Here is a 12,651-nt window from a genome sequence, read left to right as displayed (position 1 = left end):
CCACCGGCGTGGGCGAACCTCCGGACCGCACTTGTTGCGCGGAGAGACTTTCCGCACTCGGTGCCGGCACTTCCCAGCGCCGGGAGACCGTCCCTTCTCGTCATGGAAAAGGTTGAGAGAGGCCGCGCCAGGCCCGGGCTGCCCTGCGCACCCCGTCCCCTCAAAGGGCCCAGCCCCGACGGGGGCAGCCCTGTCCTCACCGCTCGGTGCCGTCAGCTGCACAGCCCTTTATCAGCATACAACCTGTTCGCTATATAGCTGGCCAGTAGTTCTATTTCAAAAGATAATTAAGATGAACGTACAGATTAACTATTGCAGTGAGGTACGCTGTTTCTTCACAGAAATCGGTGTAGCAGTGGTTCTTTGTAAACTACGGTATCAGGGAACAAACTATTTGCTCTATACGACCATTAGGAAATACGCTTCCCCCCTACCCCTTATTTTTGCCAGATCTCAATATTTCATCACAAATCTTGGAACGTTTCATACAAAGTTTCCAGAAAGAGCTGTTTACGGGACAATCCTGGATTGCACTCAAACGAAAAGTCAAACTAAAGATTTTATACCTACAAAGGAAAGTTTGAAAATGTGATCCAAATGTTCCTGAAAGATCCCAAACCCAGAAGGATATTAAAAAGTATTCAAAACATCTTCTGCTTTTTCTGCATTTTGATTTGGTGTAAGTCCCCTGGGAGTCTGTCATTGAAACCATTGCAGTGAAGCCTGATAAAGAATTTAAGAGCCAAATAGCTATGCATACCTCCATAACTAGAAAATTTTCACTATGCTTCACTACCCTAGTCTCCCTCTCCTCTAACTGACCCTGTGAGTAGCCCAGTAACTAACTTAACAATTAGGAGTACATGCAAATTTTCATTCTAATCCATGACTTTTGGTTGTTCTGTTCTGGAAAAGTCACTGTGGTTCTCTGCAGCAATCAGTTTACTAGGTGGAAAAGAACTAATGCTGCTTCTCCTAAATACCAATATCGTTTGGCTATCTGCAACTACCTTCTCTTTCAGCAACTGTCTTTGGCACCCACCACTGACCACTAGACTAAAGGATTGATTATTCTCATTCTTGTAAAAGCCCTCTTAAACGTTTCATTTGCTTAGATTGTATCATACCAAATACTATTCTTTTCTTTTTTGCTTTCAACGTTCTTATGTTTATTAAAAAAAGCATCTGGTTGTAGCATTCTTTACTGATTGCATGTGTTAATGAAGTACTATGCTGGAAAGTAACATTGAGGACTTAAGAAAGTTAGAATTGCTTATAACTATCTCTATACATCCAGCGCAATTTTATATATTTACTCTATGTATATCATTCCTGTAGATTCTGGCATGTTTAGTAGGCTTTGCACCATTGGAGGTTGGGGTTATAGTTGGTTTCTCTCATTTGCCGCTGCCTTCACTCCTATTTGTTGTCACACTGTATTGAGGATTTTTTGTCTTCCCCCACCCCTTATCAATCTAAATACATCTTGTCCTGTTTTGTATTGGTAGAAGTACTGATCCTTCTACTTCTTAGCAATTAGTAGCAAATCTGTCTTTCAGTCTGAATTCTCTCTCACTGCCTGTCTTGCTTACCTCCTTTGCCTTTATAGTAATGTCGTCTTTGAACCTGTGTTTCTCATTGCTTTTGTGATATTTCTGTTTTCTCCTTCTTTCATGACTCCTACCAGAATCCATCTGATTAAGTGAGCTAATACTCATTCGGTTTATCCTCTGAGTTAGCTGCTCTTCTATATAAGGGAGACTGAGGAGTGCGTGTTGAGTGTTTATAGCAGAAAAGACACTGGAACTGAGTTTGCAAATCTTGGTGAAATAATGGATGTTACTTTATAGAGCAAAACTCTAGTCCCCCTGAAATCATCCATAAAAGTGATAATTAATCAATCAGGTTTTACCTAGAGCATTTAATTTTAGAAGGAAAAAAAAGATACCAATCATCAGCATGTTACTAATAAAATGCCACAGCATCCTCTTGCCCATTTGTTTGTTCAGCGTGGTATTCCACTTTCCTCTTCATGTAACTTTCTCTTTTTATAGTATTATATTATTTTTAGTATGCTTTTGGATGCCTTGTAAAGTATCTGCCATATTTTGGACATTGTGATAGTATGAACAATGACGGTCATCTGTTTTCTCTGTAGCTAGAGTATGTCTTTGCTTTGTCTTTCTCATGTTTTGGAAGATCAGACAAAAATTGTTGCCAAAGTCATCCCCTTGTCCGTAGGACCTGTCAACTTTCTGCTCAGGTCCTGCATTGGATATATCAGAAGGCAGCTAAAATGTCCAGTAATAGGCAACTATTCAGTAAAACACCTCTAGCGAAACCCTCCTCATTCAGGGGTTATATTATGAAACATGAGGGCTTATATCCTCTATCTGTTTTACTCTAACCAAAATTTAAGTGTAGATATTATTATTAGCTGTACAGAAGTTCCATACTTTTAAAATCCTAGTAATCTTATTGCTGCAATGATATTTTGTTTTCCAAAATAATTTCCTCTGGTCATTGATATATTTAGATGTTTCACTTTCATTGGTTGTTTCCTTTTTATTTCAAGAACACCTAATAAATAATAGCCTGTGTAGTTCAGCAGCAGTATGAGTAGTTAGTGGTGTATGCTTAGTGAAAGATTGTAGGAATTAGGAAGCACACAAAGATATTTCCTGCAGTACATTGTCCCAAATTGAGTCCCTGGAGTTGCTGAGGAAAAAAATAGCATCCACACTCTCAGAGAATATCTTGTCCAAGAATTCGCCTGAGTACTTTTTGACATCAGCAGCATTCTAGGGCAACAAGTTAAGCAATTTAAGAAATTATTGTGTGAAAAATACTTTCTTTTTTTTGTTTCAAGCCCACTGCCTGATAATGTCCTTCAATGTTCATCAGTTCTTTTGTTAAAAAAAATAGATGGATAATTTTCCCTGTTCACCTAACCATGCCATTCATTAATGCATATACCTTCATCATATCATCTTCAGTTATATTTCAAGAGTCCTAGTAAATTTAATGTCTCCTCTACTAGAAGTAATTCCATATTTTCAATAATTTGTTTTGCCTTTTTCTGCACCTTTCCTAATCCTATTCTAGAAGACCATAATGGTCCTCATTATTCAAGTTACAAATCCAATGGCTTTATATAAGTGCATAATAAATGCTTTCTGGTTTATTTCTGGGTTTGTTTTTTTTTTTTTTTTATATCAATCTCATTTGCACATTGAATGCTGCTAAGCCATGAGCTGATATTTTCACAGAACTCCCCACGACTCAAGCACTCTTTGCTGTGTGGAAGTCATTCATTTAGATTCCAGGATTTTGCAAGTATAGTTTGGCTTGTTTTCTCCCGTGCATATTACTTCCATTTTTCAGCACAGAATTTAACTTGTCATTTTATCATTCAGTCACACAGTATCATGAGAGCTTTCCACAATTCTTTACGGTCAGCTTTTGTTTTTATTACCATGAATAATTCAGCATCATCAGCAAACCTGGTCACCTCAATAATCACTCTTTTTTCCAGATCATTTAAGAATATGCTGAGCAGCGCAGGTCCCTGTGGTACACTACCAGTGACCTCCCTCCACTGTGAAAAATAGACCATTTTTTTCTGGCCCTTCATTTAATATCTTTTAATAATCTAGTATTAATAACTTATAATTAATACATCACCAATATATCAAATAACATACCTTTTAATCCCATATCAGTTGAGTTTCTCTCAAGAGCTTTGGCCTAAGAATTTCAACAGTCTTTTTTTGAAATTATATCATGTTTTTTCAATCAGATTATGCTAAAACTCAAACCTAGTGACTCCTTCAAAGAATATGATACTTTTTGCTAGCAGATGCACTTGCACAATACCAAATCTTCATTCATCCCTATTGCCAAACTAAATAGCCCTGTCTCTTTAGTTTCCTCATATTATTAACAGCAGTGTCATTGAATGGTGGTGTTTAATACAACAGATCTTCTGGATATTATGGGAAAGGTTGATCATTCAGCTTACCAGTCTTTGTTATATTAAACCACATTATTCTATCTTAAGCCAGTTCTTATCAACTTCATAAATTCCCCAGATGCCTTTGAGCAAAGTCCCAATGTTTATTAGTAGCTATTAATCTTGTGGTGCTTCTGTAAACAATATCCTTAACCAACATTTCTTCCCAGCAGTCTGTGTTGATCTACTTTGTTTTATTGAACTAAGTTTTGAAGCTATAGAGTAGCTCTTACAAGCCCAGTGCCCTAAATAAATCCCTCTTTTTCAAGTTCAGGTCAGAATTTGCCTTGCTGGTCTGAATCCCACAGGCAGCTCTCCAGGATTTTATTTCTAGCATCCTTGCTAGACAGACAGCTTACCTTGGGCAGGCTGGGAGCGTTGCTGCTCTCTACCATCTCAAACACGAAAACATGTGACATAGCTCGTACTGGACTTCAGTACACATTCGTATGGGTCCAAAGGTCCATTCTTGACAACTAGATTATTATTTGCTTGCCCACTTTCCCTCTCTTGCTTGTACTATATCCATCTGGAAATTTATTTCCCAGAGCAGAGTCACCTTTTTCTACCACTGTGATTAAATACACGTACATTTACTTTCTTCAGGACTGGAGATCAGTTTTACTTGTTATTACAAACATTATATGCCAGTGGTGATTGCATACATCTTTCATACTATGGGGTTTGCTTGTTTCTTGCCTCAGGTAGTGGAGTGAAGATCCTGTTGTGGGTTGTGTACAGCCAGGGCTGCAGCTCTGGGAGGAGAGTGCTGTGTTCTGTCATGGAAAAAATGTGAAATGAATCCTTTTTGTTTTCTGAATGCAGAGATGTTTGTTGAGGTTATAGGACAAAGGGTAGGAAGTTCTCTGCTTCTGGACCTAAAAAACCGTATAGATCCTTCTGTTGTCACAAACAGGTGTCTTAGTGCTGGCCCAGCACTTTACAAGACACAGGTGAAATATTCCATCGCTAAGGCTATGATGGCTTTCCAAGTACGTTAGTAATTTAATTGGTTGTGAGAACCCCTAGTTTTCACCTGACTGTAACACGGCTGATGAGGAGTGCTCCCTTAATGACGTGTGCTTTTACCAGCCGAGATCTTTACGTTGCCAACAGCATAGCTGTCCCACCTACTGGACAGTTGTACAACCCATTAAAAAATCTCTAAGCACAACACTTTTTAAATCATTATGTAATGTTTATTTTTGTCTGTGGGTTACATAGAAGACCCACAATCAGAAAAGACTAGCTTTAATTCTTGGAGACTCCTTCATTATTACAATAGCTTTTGCTAATCAGTATTGCAGGTAAAAAAGGTTCTCTGTTTGAGGATCTGACAAAGTATAAATTTAGGGACTTCAAGATGATTTCTGGTTTTGAGCTGAAGTTAGGATGCCTGAATTTTGGCTAATGGTAGTCTTCTATAAGGCTATGGCTAACTTAACTGAGCTCAAACATTTAGCCCAGTGACTCCCTGGCAAACTGTTGCTTTGTGCAAATTAATGCCCAGTCCGGCATAATGTCTCAGCCGGTACATGGTGACTGTTAGCTGAGAAGTGGCGATGATTGACCTCCTCATCTGATGTGTCTGCTGCTGCTTTTTTTGTTTGTGGTTTTTTTTTTTTTTGGGGGGGGGGGGGGGGGGGGGAGTTTTTTTTTCTGTTCCAGTGCAAAATCAAGCAAATCCACTGCTGCAGGTGATCTAAACTCATCTGGTTTGACTTTGCACTGAAGCTATCCAGACCGACTCACAGTCATTTTTTTGGTCAGAGGAGAGCCCCAAGGCCCCATCTCTCCTGCCTCCAGCTCCTCATTTGCTGTCTGAGAGCCCTTCCTGCTCTGTGCCCTGCAGACAGGAGCCAGCTCAGGCCAGAAGTTTAAGCCACAGCCTGAGTAAACATCCCCAAACTAGGCTTAGATATAAGCTTAAGGGGCTGCTTAGATGTATTTTGACTTACCCTCTGTCTAACTCACAGACCAACATCGGACAGAAGACTTTATGTAACATACACAATAAGCCCAGTCTTGTACAAGGCCTGAGGTTGCCTAGTTTTACAGACATGATAATTATGGTTACTAAAAAGGTGACAAAAAAGAAATGGAGAAAACATACATTTTTTAAAAAAACTCAACACCAGCAAAGAAAGAACTCCAAATCCCCAATAACACAGTAAATTAAAGCAATATGTTCTCAAACAAAGAAAGAAAACACAGCAATTTCAAAGAATGTTCTTTGCACAGCTGGACTGAAATAGGACTTCTGCTATTGATTTCAGGAATACCAGAACTTGAACTCTGAACTCAAATAATTTAAAAGGAGTAAAAAGTGTCTCACAGTAATTTTTAAAAGGTCATGTAAGTGACAGATGAGTTCACCTTTCCACTTTACTCTTTGATGTTAGAAGATGGAATTATTTTTGTACAATTTTTCCAAAACTGTGCTCTCATAACATCCCATCCTGCAGAAGTTCTTCCAAACCTTTTTGCACCTTATGTAGGAACAGCATTATGTTCCTGGGCTTTTTTAATAAGGATTATTTTATGGACTCCTACAAGACTGTATAAATTATCAAAAAGAATATCACAGAGGAAAAATATTTTCAAATGGATGCTGTCCGTGGCAGCGAAAGATATTCAAAATGGAAACCTTTTAAGTGTTACAGAAAAGCGTCTTCAAATAGGACACCCCAGAAATGTGACTGTTTTTTAAAAAAATAAAAATCTTCAAAGCAGGCACCTCTTTCTGTGAGGAAATCCTCAAAGGGGCATTCCTCCAGAGTGAGAGTCTTTGAAAATGAAATCTCTTAACTGATATGAAAACTTTGAAAGCAGTAAACCATTCCTAAAATTGAAGGCAATATTTCCTTGGCAGAGTATAGGGTGTTCTTAAAGGGAGAAATGACTGCACCATTGTTAACTGTAGAGGTGAGCAACTCCTACTTCTCTTACAAGAAGGAATAAAGATTTTTTAAAACCTTTTATCGTAATCACAAAGTTATTTAACTGCATTATTACAATATTTTTAACAATAAAAAGTATTGGTGGAAGCGTACCCTTTCGTCACTGGACAGGCAGTTACATGCACACTGCTGACTTAAAAACAGCTTCTTCATTTTTAAAGATATAAGTAAGAAAGTCCATGGAGTGGAGCTTGTTGGAAATATTTCTGTGAGTTATATTCCCATGGAGTAATACTTTTTTGTAAAAGTAAGACTTTTCACAAAAAGTGCAGCTTTGCAGTGTATTTTCCAGTTCAGAATAGTATTTTTTTCAGAATCTGGACTATTTTTCCAGGATGGGAATCCATGTCCAAATTTTTTCTGACCAGCACCATCCATGGAGTAATTTCTGGTTAAAAGCTTTACAGGGAGGAGATGTAGAAGCATGGATGTGACAACAAAGCAAAGTAAACAGCCTATGTATAGATGAGAAAAGAAACAATGAAAAGGCTATTTGTTCATTGTGCCATGCTGACACGTCACAGCCTTGAAGATGACTGCTGTTGAGGCATTTCTTCGAGCAATGTAAGGAGATGGATCTAGAGTATTGTTTAAAGAGGCTGACTGCTGTGGCACCAGACTGGCTATCGGAGTGTGAGTGAACTGCAGCTGACCCAAAGCCAAGGGGCAAGCCAAAATGATTTTTGGGGCAAGACATTGGAGTTTAAAGCAGCCTGGGGAGACACAGTCTCTTTTGAATTGAGAGATTCAGAAATTAGAAGGTAAAATACATATTTGCCCACCTGGGTGGCCACTTTCTCTCCTACCTTACAGGCTCATGGAAGCAGCTTTCTAGTCAGCCTCTGCTCCTGGCTGCGTGAACCTACAGCGGTGCCAACCGCCTTCATGCAGTTCCTACACTCAAAGACACCATAGCTATCGAACAACATAGCGTCTCCCCCAGTCTTCCTTATTAATCTTTTTGAGCTGTCCTCACATGCTCCTCGTTTCAGGATTTGGATATCATAAACACCCTCAGGAAAATGCAGCTAAGGTGACGCATTGTGGCATTCTGGTTTTTAATTGCTTTACTGTACATACTCTACCCACTTGTCTGTTTGCCTAGCAGCAGTTTGACTGGGATCACTTCAACATCTTTCTGTAGTAAATAGTCTAGATAAAATTATTCTTTCAGATCTACTCAGCTGAAATACCTTTTAGTATACCAGTTTCACATAACTGTGGGTTCCTGTAGTGTGCAATGGTGGGAGATACAATAAGTATAAATAGGAGGCAAATTTGACCCAAATGGCATACCCTGCACGACAGAGTTCTTTAATAATAATTTATAACAGGGATCTGGTTTTGAGATTTAGAAAAACAGACAGCCACAAAAAGCAGAAGTTGCTGGCATGCCAGAAGGTAGACGTGAATAGTGGTTTTGCTAATATCAGAAAAGAAATCCAGATTGTGAGGACCAATTACAGTGTTCAGTTGCTATTACAGTCTTTTCAGTCACTGAATAAATACAGTCAATGCAGCTGGCAAACCTCAGAGAATTTCAGTAAAAGCTACAAATACCTTGTGAAACCATTTGAAGACAATCTGCCCAAAATAGATGCACATAAAAAACCTTTTTCTGCATCTAAAACTCTCAGCATCGTATCCAGTGCCTTCCATCAATCTATGAGAAAATACCAAAGCCCCTTCCCAGGCTCCTGCTCAAGCTCAAACTGGTAAATTTGCTCCCAGCCTCCAAACAAGGTTTTCGGAGAAGTGGGTACCCCCGCAGCTGCGGGACGGCACGACTGGCCTGGTGAGTGTGGAGCTGGGGTGTCATGGGCATGAATGCCTCAGTAATCTTAAGACTTCACTGTCAAAAGTAGAACTAGTGACTTCTGCCGTACCTCAGGCTACAAGGCTAAAAAAGCACCAGAAAGCAACCCATAAGCTTTTGGCTTTGGGTTTGTTTTTTTTTTTTTATTCCTCATGCTCCATGGGAATTTCATGCTACGTTAGCTGTAATTTAAAGCTGACTTGCTACAGTACACAAAAATCTTGCTTATGGCAAAGTAACGACAACAGATTGGGGCACCTCAGTAATTTTCCTTGTCAAACCTAACTCTTCTTGTCTTTGTGATTTGGAAATAATAGAAAAATCCAAATGCTTCTGAGGTCACAAATATTCCTCTCTAGACTAAATGGCATTTTCCGTTTGAAAATTGTAATTTGCTTTATCAACCATACCAAGCAGACAGTTTTCTTTCCTATGTAGCATAAACAGTTTCAGAAATGGTATGTGGTAAAAGGAACATCAACTCCCTCCGGAAATCTGAGAATGGGTGCCGGGTAGAAGAGCAACAGATTAGAGACGGAAGGTGGAAATAACCCTGTTCTTAAATTCATTATGTTTCCAGAACAGATATTAATTTTTTAAAAAACTTTAGTTTGCCATGGCCAAAACTAATGTACTTTATAATTTTGAGAGTAATCCTCCGCGTAGTCTGCTGTCCTTTAGGAGTGCTGATGTAGCTGGAGAACAAGAGCAGCTTGTCACACTGCATTACTAACCGTCTGCTTGCAAACTTCAGAGAATCTCCGGCCACGTGTGACAGAATATCTCATTAACCTTTTGCAACATCTGAACCCAACAAAGATATCTGCATTTTGAGAATAAACAGCAGCTATCATCTCAACTCCCCCCATGAACAGCAGCAACTTTTAACAAATACCATCAGCAGTATGAGGTGCAGTGCAGTGATATGTTGATTCTTCAAGACTTGGACCATAGCAACCGTCTTTATGTCAAATTTACATGTCTATAGTTCTTTACTTATTTTTTAGGTCAGATATCAGTCCAATATTGTGCTTGCTGTCTAATGTGGTGACTTAGCAGATGTAAAATTTGATTTTAAAAGGGCAAAACTGATCATTTACAACCATTACAGGCAGAGAGCGTGGAGAGTAGAAGTCATCATCCTGCGATAAGGAATCAAACTACTGTATTGCTGCGGTCCTGGTGCGGGTTTTCAAAGGGATTGGAGTGTCAGGGTAGTCATATCCCTTCTGCTTTCTGCACAAGGGCAGGCAGAGTTAAGCCTTGGCCTCGGGGCACAGGGACTTGCTGGAGTGAGCGAGAAGGGATCAAGGCCACTGGCACATACAAGCGCTCATCGGGATGAACAGGGTATTCGGAGGCACAAAATATCTCACAGCTCCAACCCGACCTGAGGCAACGCAGCTCCCTCCCGTTAAAGACATGCACTGCTGAACAAAAGATGGCTCTGCACAAACATGGTCCTAAAAACTGTGGAGACTCTGTTTACATATCTCTAGACTCCTTTTTCAGCTCTGTATTATTATTTTAGTTCAGACATAAATTGCCCTGCACTGATTTTCATTCTTAGTTGTATTTATATTTCAAAACCTTGCTGAGATCATCCCAGACTTCAAGCTTAGAGACCACCAGCCCTAAACCTTAAAAACTCTGGCTTTTGGTTGTCTAACAGTGCTGAAGGCATGTTCTTAATGGCAGAGAAACAGCAGGCACACATGCTCAGCTGAAAAGGAAAAGTTCTAGGTATGCAACATACTCTTAATTCAGACACCACGTATTTTTATTACTGGTAGAGAGCAGAATAAACCACCAGGCTTTTCTTGTAGTATCCAAGGTACGTCTGCTCCTCAGCGTGCTCCTTACCTGCAGTGTGCTTCCTCAGGCTGTCACTTCTGGAATTAGATGCGACACTCTATGCAGTGCCCTGTTAAAGCCATACTCAGCTGGACAATGCATTAATAGTGCAGGATGAGGGTAACGAAAATACGAAGACAACAACAACTGCAGGACTCATTTTCACACTCTCCTACCTTCTCCACTTTCAGTTGGGTTTGCTCTATTTTTCTCAAGAGGATACAAGTAAAACAAAGCAGGCTGAGGTTCCCCAGAATTACCAAGTTAATAGCATTCATGTGTTAGGGCTTGTTCTCCTTGAAGCAAACTAGTCTGAGTATTAGCTAAAGTTAAGGTGCTCAGGCACATACAGTGAAGGCATGACTGGAGCACTCTATTCTGCAGAGGTTTGCAACAAGATGTGAAGATTTAATAATACATTGCACTTAGATGTCATAAGCACCTTTCATCCAAAGATCACAAATGCTGTACCAGTATAAATTAAGTCTCACAAGTCCTCTGTAAGACATATAATAATTATTATGTGTTTTTATTGTAGGACAAACTGATTCATTTCAAGTCACAGAGCAGCAGCACGGTAGCAGAGGAAGAAAAAGAGGTTTCGGGCTGAGTCCTGAGTCTTCCATTGCAACCACAACCGTACCTTCAAAACTGTAATACTCACCGTGGGATTCTTTGGTAACAGGACAGTCATACCTTTGAATTTCATATCTGCAACAATAAAATACTCTATAAAGAAACAAATTAAAACACAGATTTTATGGCATTTACAAAAATTGTATTTTGAATTCCCGAGTATTCAAGCATATCTAGATTCTGATCAAATACAGACTCCTGCCTCGGTGGTAGTATTACACCCTATATGCTCAGCTTTCAGTGAAAAATATAATGATCCCAACTGTTATGGTCAGAAACATAATTTTTAAACCATTTCACTCCTGGAGGTACAGACAGCCTAAAATATTAGCTGTCTGAGGTGTGTGAGCTGCCTTACTAAACTGAAGCTGAAATGTCGGCTTAGCAATACAAGTATCAAGACTTTTAACTGTTTTAGAGACTATCAGAGTATCTCAAAAAGGTAGGACACAAAATCAAACACCCCCAATCTAATATCATCCTAAAATGGTTGATTACTATTCTGCATAGTGTCTGTCAAGAGCCAATACTAAGCCACAAGCATTAATCTCCGTTATAGGCTTGTATAAAGTATCGCACGTTTATAGATTCAGTGCATATTTGGACATTGTCTTACCGAGAAAGTATATCACTTCTCAATGGTCAGTGATTTTTAAGTAGTATCATCAAGTACAGGGGATTTTGGCACCAAATCTACCAAAGGGAAATAAGCATCTCTGAAAAAGTAGGGGCCCTTAATCATGCAGAAGGAGAACTTTGAAATTACCTCCTAAATTAACTAAGAATCGATAACACATGAGGCAAAGCAGAGGGGAGAGAAGATTTGATTGTGAATGATCGGCTGAGCAAGCCTCAAGACAGGGAAGAGGGAAGAAAAGGAAAGCAGCTGGCGGGTGTCTCAGCTGGTGGCTCTCTGCCGTCCTGCAGCCTGGGCACTGAGGGAGGGCATTTCCTTACAGCATGGATTCGTCAGCCACCCACAGCCTATCAGCTGCATATAGGGAAGAGAGGATAAGCAGAACAAGCTATTAAATTTGATTGTCTTTCTGTATTTGCCATTGTAACTTGGTCTATTTTAGATTTTGTAAAGAAATACTTCACTTTAACATGGCTTAAGAGTAAGCCTTCAAGGTTAGTGGCTAAAATCACACCATTTTATCTCAGTAGCTGTAATGATCCATAAATCCAGGTTACTGGAGCCCTTTTGCAGTGCCCACTCTCCAGTTCCCACCAGGGTGAGCTGCAGAGTTTAGGTGATGGGGGTGCCAGGAGTACCTTTGGATGACCTGCATGAGCCATGCAGGCAGCAAAACATGCAGAGAGGAGAGAGAAGAGTGCTGGAAAAGAACTATGTTCTGGTTTATTCTCTACAC

Source organism: Charadrius vociferus, unplaced genomic scaffold, assembly GCF_000708025.1.
Source record: "Charadrius vociferus isolate BGI_N301 unplaced genomic scaffold, ASM70802v2 scaffold163, whole genome shotgun sequence".
Classification (NCBI taxonomy): Eukaryota; Metazoa; Chordata; class Aves; order Charadriiformes; family Charadriidae; genus Charadrius; species Charadrius vociferus.
Note: the sequence above shows the minus strand (reverse complement) of the source record.